The sequence below is a fragment of the Ascaphus truei genome, chromosome 20, assembly GCF_040206685.1.
Source record: "Ascaphus truei isolate aAscTru1 chromosome 20, aAscTru1.hap1, whole genome shotgun sequence".
Taxonomy (NCBI): domain Eukaryota; kingdom Metazoa; phylum Chordata; class Amphibia; order Anura; family Ascaphidae; genus Ascaphus; species Ascaphus truei.
In genome coordinates this window covers 28,426,984-28,434,658 of record NC_134502.1, presented here as the reverse complement: position 1 = coordinate 28,434,658, position 7,675 = coordinate 28,426,984, and positions in this window count along the sequence as shown.

Genomic DNA, 7,675 nt, shown 5'->3' with positions numbered 1-7,675 from the left:
AAAAGAGTTGGGGTGAAAAGATGGATGACGCAGACCCCGATATGTCGGACAGTCAGACCTCGCATCGGTCTGGATCTATTCAGGACATTGAGATGGTCGGACCATCAAAAAAGAGAAATCTGCCATCAGAGAGTCCCCCCGGGAGAAAGAAAATGGTCAAAAAGAAAAATGGTCCAAAAAAGAAATAAAAAGGGTGGTGGTGATTCACTAAATATGCAAAGTGCCCCTCTCCGCTGAAAGTGGCAACTATTAATGTGAATAGTATTAAGGGGAAAAGATACAGACTCAAGTCTTTTCTAGTCTAAAGGACATTAAGAATTAGATTTTCTTTTTGCAGGAAACTTGCTTGACTAATTTGTGTAATTTATATATCAGTAAAGTGTATATAGCAAGGGGAATCTGAGAGGTTGGAGAGAGGCGTTTAGATATCTTTGAAAAGGGAATCTCTCTAAGATAAATGTATTGATTATGTGATTCTCTGGATGCTATTCTGTAAGTATTGTGTCTATTTGTAAATATTTGTACTTTGTATTTAAAATAAAAAAAGATTCCTCTCATACACATTACTACACCATGTATACACAGCACAGGTACAGCGCAGGCAGCGGCAGTGCCAGCCTCCCCCTCACACACACTACTACACCATGTATACACAGCACAGGTACAGCGCAGGCAGCGGCAGTGCCAGCCTCCCCCTCAGACACACTACTACACCATGTATACACAGCACAGGTACAGCGCGGGCAGCGGCAGTGCCAGCTTCCCCCTCACACACACTAGTACACCATGTATACACAGCACAGGTACAGCGCGGGCAGCAGCAGCCTCCCCCTCACACACACCTACACCATGTATACACATCACAGGTACAGCGCAGGCAGCGGCAGTGCCAGCCTCCCCCTCACACACACTACTACACCATGTATACATAGCACAGGTACAGCGCGGGCAGTGCCAGCCTCCCCCTCCCACACACTACTACACCATGTATACACAGCACAGGTACAGCGCGGGCAGCGGCAGCCTACCCCTCCCACACACTACTACACCATGGCATGTACACATAGCACAGATACAGCGTGGGCAGCGGCAGTGCCAGTATCCCACTCACACACACTACTACACCATGTATACCCAGCACAGGTACAGGTTGGGCAGCGGCAGTGCCAGCCTCCCCCTCACACACACTACTACACCATGACATGTATACACAGCACAGGTACAGCGTGGGCAGCGGCAGCCTCCTCCTAATAAACAATTCCATATTTTAGTTTCCATATGAAATTCTCATAGCTCAGATAATTAAACAATTTCAGAGCATAATAACCTCTCAAGGCAGAAAGTTTCCAAAGTCCGTTACCTCGTTGGGAATGTGTTATTCTCAGACGAGCAGTCCCAATGCGTACGCAAAAAATGAACTCATTATCTCATTAAAAGAAATTGCCTTTAACCTTTCAGCGCCACAGCGGTAGCAATGTATGTGCTCTGCATGTTATGTCCTGTACTGTAATACTATTTATTCCAGCAGTGTGAGGTTTATTGCTTATTTATCCTCTATGGGAATAGAAATTAGAATTGAAATTCCCTAACAGCAAAATTGACCCTGTATAAAAAGGGGCTTTTATATAGAAACGATATGAGACCGACGCAAAAGAGGTGAGTGTATCCTGTCACCGCACAGACAGCTCTGTCACTGCACCTCCATTCTGTCCTGCAGCCCCCTTACACACACAGCTGTCATTGCACCTCCATCCTGTCCTGCAGCCCACCTACACACACACAGCTCTGTCACTGTACCTCCATCCTGTCGTGCACCCACTTACACACACACACACAGCTCTGTCACTGCACCTCCATCCTATCCTGCAGCACCCTTACATACACACAGCTCTGTCACTGGACCTCCATCCTGTCCTGCAGCCCCTTACACACACAGCTCTTTCACTGCACCTCTATCTTGTCTGCAGCCCCCTTACACACAGCTCTGTCACTGCACCTCCATCCTGTCCTGCAGCCTACCCCACACACAGCTCTTTTGAGATCAGTATCCTGTATACTCAAAAATATCTCTTACCAATAATAGGTAATTCAATATTGCTCTCCCTCTCACTGTACAGCCCTGCCACTCACTAATCAGTGTATCTAACACACAACTTAACCTAACAAAATAAAATCTTAGCGAAACTCTTTTAGTCGACGGTTAATAACGCTATGGGTCTCTAACTCTTTAAATCACGTTTACTGCCTCTTTATATAATAATACTAATATGGGTTCCTGCGAGGAGTTTCCTAGTTCTTGGGAAAGTAACATGGAACTGTAACGCTGAGCTGGGAGCGGGAGAAAAACATTCTTGTAGCATTTATACAACTCTGCAGTTAGTCTTTCTGCTCCCGGAGATTTCTTTCATTGTAATAGGACTATAGCATCATCTATCTCGGAGTTACTGATGGGTCTTATAAAGAGGCTTCTGTCTCTTCCTTATCAAGGGTTGGTCATCTTAACTGATTAAGAAACTGCCCTATCTCACTCAGTGCCGGTCTTCTGATGTATATTAATCACCGTAGGAACTTGAGAATATTTCTTGTATTCTCCTGAATTGTCTGTATCATTACACCCTCCTCATGTAACAGACCTGGAATAATTTCCCTATCTCTCCCCCCCTTCCATGACCCAAAGGGGTCGGGAGAAAAAGATGTCCAGATAGTCCCAACGCTGCTCTCCTCCTGCAGAGTTTATACCTGTTATGCTGGACCTCTAGCATCTTCCTCTTCATTTCTGCTGTCCCCTTTCCCAAACCTTCTCTCCCCAGCTGTAGTTCTGAATACAGTCTTGTAAGTTTATTTATCAGCTGAAGATACTGAATATAACATATATATATATATATATATATATATATATATATATATATATATATATATATATATATATATATATTAGACCTGCCTAAGTCATGCAGATGAGCATACAGTTGTATTTGCATATATGTATCTATATCTATATCTATATATATATATATATATATATATATATATATATATATATATATATATACTAGCTGAGAGACCCGGCGTTGCCCGGGATGTGAAGTGTGAATAAGTATGTGTAAATGTTGTATTTGAAAGTTGTAATGTCATGTGAATGTTATGTAATATTATTGAAAATTGTGTTTGTAAAGCAACAGCAGTAGAAAGAACATGTATATGAGGGCAATTTAGCGAAGTGTATGTTATTTTTTACGGTTGTTAATTTATAAAATGTTATTATTGGAAAGGCTTGTTGAAATATGGTTATGTCCATTGTTGAGAGTAGTGTATTTAATGTCATGTTGAAGTGTGTGTTGGGAAAATTGTTGTTAAGAAAAGATGAGTGCAGTGCATTGAGTGTGTTTGTGGTTTGTTTAAGTTGGTATGACAATATTGATAGGTGATGGAAATTTAGCAAAGTGTATGTTCATTGTAAGGCTTGTTTGTAAACCACATTTTTGGTTGTTCCATTTGGAGCAAAGATGTACAATTGTTGGGGGGATCCAACTCTAGAGCACGCAACATATAACTGGCCATGGGAGAAACATGGTGATTGTATATTGATACCAGTGCACTTGATGGACTGTCCTTGTGCTTTGTTAATGGTGATAGCAAAAGCTAGTTTGATGGGGAACTGTAGCCGTTTGAAAGTAAAAGGCATGTCTGTTGGAATGAGTGGAATGCGGGGGATGAAGACATCTTGGCCTTTGGCGTTGCCAGTTAAGATAGTAGCTTCAATTAGGTTGGCCATCAATGTTTTGATGCACAGTCTGGTTCCATTACAAAGGTTAGGTGTGTGTAGGTTTTGAAGTAGCATGATGGGTGATCCAACTTTCAGCCGAAGGTGATGTGGTGGCATTCCCGATGGTTCCAGGGAGTGTAGGAATTCTGGTGGATAGTTGACGGCTTCATCGGTATCCACAACTGTATCGATTGAGTTGTATTGAGTAATTGTGTTTGGAAGAATGTCTTGAATCTGATGATTTAGGTCATTGACAGAAGTATTTTTGGCAGCAAGGATGGCTCTTTCACAGAGCCACTGGTGGTTTGTGTAATTCTGTAAGAGATTTGGATAGATGTGATGTATGAGATCTTCAAGTGATGTCATCATGTTACAAAAATTTGTTGGATAAGCAATTTCACCTGATGTCAAGTCAGTAGGTAAAATACCTTCACCAATTTGAAGAAGGGTGTGTGCAAAAAGTTGTTCATTTGAGTTGCCGAGAAGTTGGACTCGCATATTGGTTGTTAATGGGAAATGTTTGACATGTCGCCATAAAATAGAGGATTTGAGGCATGCATGAAGTTCGTCTGCTGGTGTGGATCGTGGTATGACTGGAAGTGTTTGTCTGAAATCACCAACTAAAAGAATGACAGCACCACCCATTATTTGTTTATTGTTACGCAAGTCTTGCAAGGTTCTATTAAGGGCTTCAAGTGATTTTTTATGCGCCATGGTACATTCATCCCAAACAATAAGTTTGCAAATTTGAAGAACGCGTACTTGTCCAGATTTTTTTGTAATATTACAGGTTGGGTTTTCTTCATGAGCAATGTTTAGCGGTAATTTAAGAGCTGAGTGCACAGTTCGTCCTCCATCCATAAGTGTGGCTGCAATGCCAGATGATGCTAGTGCAAGTGCAACATCATTGTGCATTCTGATTTCGGCGAGGAGTAAATTTATTAGAAATGTTTTGCCGGTTACACCTGGAGCATCAAGAAACAGTATTGCACCTTGTCCGTTGTTGATGCGCTCCATGATGTTTTCATAGGTGTTAAGTTGTTGTGCAATTAACATTGGTTTTCTTGTTGCAACATATTGTTGTAGAACTGAAATATTGTATTGTTTCTCTCGCATAAGGTCTGTATTGAGTACATCGTGATGATGATGTTGTGGAGCTTGTAGACCTAATTGAAGTAGTGTTTTGTTATTGATAGAGAGACATGTATCTTCTAACAATATGAGTACCTCGTTGAAAATCTCTGGTGAAAACTGAACATTGAGTGATGGATTGTCTCTCTGTGCTTTGTGAAGTATATCTTCACTCATGGTTTCTCGATATGTGGCCCATAGAGTGTTGGGGTTGGATGGGTTGCAGGTGGTAAGGATAATGGCAAAAAGGTTGCGAATTTTGCCTGGCAATGACTGTAATGCAGCTTTGACTAATGTACTATTCCAGTGTTGATCATCCTCTAGTAATCCAAGCTTTTGGCAAGCTTCTCGATAAGTTTCACACACTTGACCGTTGACAGTTTTAAGAGCGTCAAATGAAGTTGGGCCTGGAACCGTATGAAGTAGCATTCTGAGAAAGAAGCATTCAGCGTTGTTTGGGTGAACTGTGTAGACACGCCCTAAGGCTTCACTTGCAAGGGCATCTGTTCCTGGAACAGCTATGCCCTGCTTTCTTTTATTGAAGTGTTTTGTGGATGCATTCCAAGTGTAATATCGTGGAGTTTCTGGATAAAGCAATGTCCTTGCAAAAGAGTCGTGTTGACATAATTGAAAGAAGGCAGTTAAAGTAGTGTTTGGTGGTTGAGCAGCAACTGCCTCTGCGTTGTGAGGTGTGAAGTATACTCTCTGTCCATTTTCTAAATGAACAGTGAGGTGAACAACGGTTGGGTGTCGTTCGTGAATGGGAAAAGCAAAAATCCTCCAAACGGCTTCATTACTACTTATATATCTTCCCAGCTGGTAGAGTGTAACTTCGTCCCGGATGTGTTCATTTGTGATTCCAAAAATGGCCATGTCGCTTCCCTTGTTGACATACTTGCAAATGTATTTAATTGATTTCACCGAATTACAGTATTCGACATTAATGTGTGCGTTATAAATTTTAGTTAGAAGTGGACAATATGGAACAACCCATTTGTTGTCGACTTGGATGTGTTTGTTGCCTCGAAGAGTAATTTGGGCTGTGTATCCACCGTCTGTGGGAGCGCGTCTTCGATATTGAGGATATCCATCATCTCCAGTTTGTGTGTCTGCAATGAATGGTTTAGGGATTTTTTTTGTGCATTTCCCGTCTTTCATACATGGTGCATGAATATTAATGTTTCTACATGGGCCATGAATCCTATTTTTTGTGACTATTGCAAATAGTATTGGGTCTTCTCCTGGATTAGGCAACTCTGCTGAGATAACGTTATCAATGTCTATGGAATGTATCTTTTCTTTGAGCCATATAAGAATATGAGCATGTGGAAGACCTCTTTTCTGCCACTCTATTGAGTACATCCAGCATCGTGTTTGTCCAAAGATATAACTCTTAGTAATGATGTGAATTAATGTGATTAGTTTTTGGCGAAATACTCTGGCGATTAAGTCGTGTCGATCGCTGTGTGCCTGTCCATCCTCAAGTTCTTGTTTTATTTCTGGCCAAGCTTGATTACATGTAAATGTAATAAAAAGTCTGGTCGTCCATATGCTCGAACATATGCCATAGCGTCTTGAGCATATTCGTGCATGTGTCGAGGACTTCCTGTGAATGTTGCTGGTAGAATGTACATTTTGCCTATGTTGTCAACGTTACCATCGTTGCCAACAGCATCCCTCAGATGTATGTATTGATCAACGCGAAGTTGTTTTTGATGTAAACGTATGTATAGAAGACGCTCACTTTCAATTTTAGCATACATGTCAACAATAAACTGATGAAAGAGTTGGCGACAATGTAGAATGTGGTTTTGCGATGCATCTAGTATCATTAATCTGTAAGCGTAGAAGTCCATAGCGGAGACAGTTTTCTTTGTGTTTGCCTTTGAAGTTGGGTCTACTTGCATGATGTTGAAGTGATAGCCATCGTCACCGTTCCAAAGTATGAGAGGGTATTGAAGTGCATCATATGAGCGATGTGTTTCACAAATGCGTGTGAGTGAATGACCGCGCCGCTGAAGAATGATGTCCCATGTATTAAATTGTTCCCCCGCTATAACAATAGCGACTTCGTTGATTTGAGGAGCATTAAAGCGACGTTCATGTTGACCCACTGGTGTTTTGTCCGCTCTGATAATGACTTGATAGTCATCAGTTGGCATGCGTTCAAGTGATGTTTTGAATGTGTTAATGAGATGGTTGTGTTCATGTAACATCCTTTGTAAGGATATGACAATATCACGTCTTGTATCGGGTATCCAATGGCATCGTTGATCAGCTTGTTATTGTTCATCAGCTTGTTATTGTTCATCACCCATGAAGTAAATTTGCAAGAATTGTGGATCTTGTTCTGGTAATGGGAGCAGAGAGCCGGCCCTGTGGTAAACTTGACCTTGTACTTTGAAAGTACTTTTAAATCCGATTTGTTCCACGATAGATGTAGCACCAAAGGATGTCATTTGGAAACAGGAGTTGTATTTTTTTTATGTTTTGTAGGAAATGTTTAGATTCTGAAGTTGTTCCTGACATGTATGAAAGAAGTGGATTTGGGGGTGAGTGTAGAGGTGGTAGCTGCACTTTGCCATTGCTGCAGCACATTCCAGCTGATTCCTTGCGGAATTTCTTTGCTTGACAGTAGCGACATATAGTGTCAATGTGGCCAATGTTGACATTTGGATGTTGCTGGTATAGTATGTGTGGATTATATAAGAAAGCGGCGCATAGCAAAGTGTAATGTGTTGAATGTGTTAATGTAGTATGTGTGTGTTGTTGTTGTTG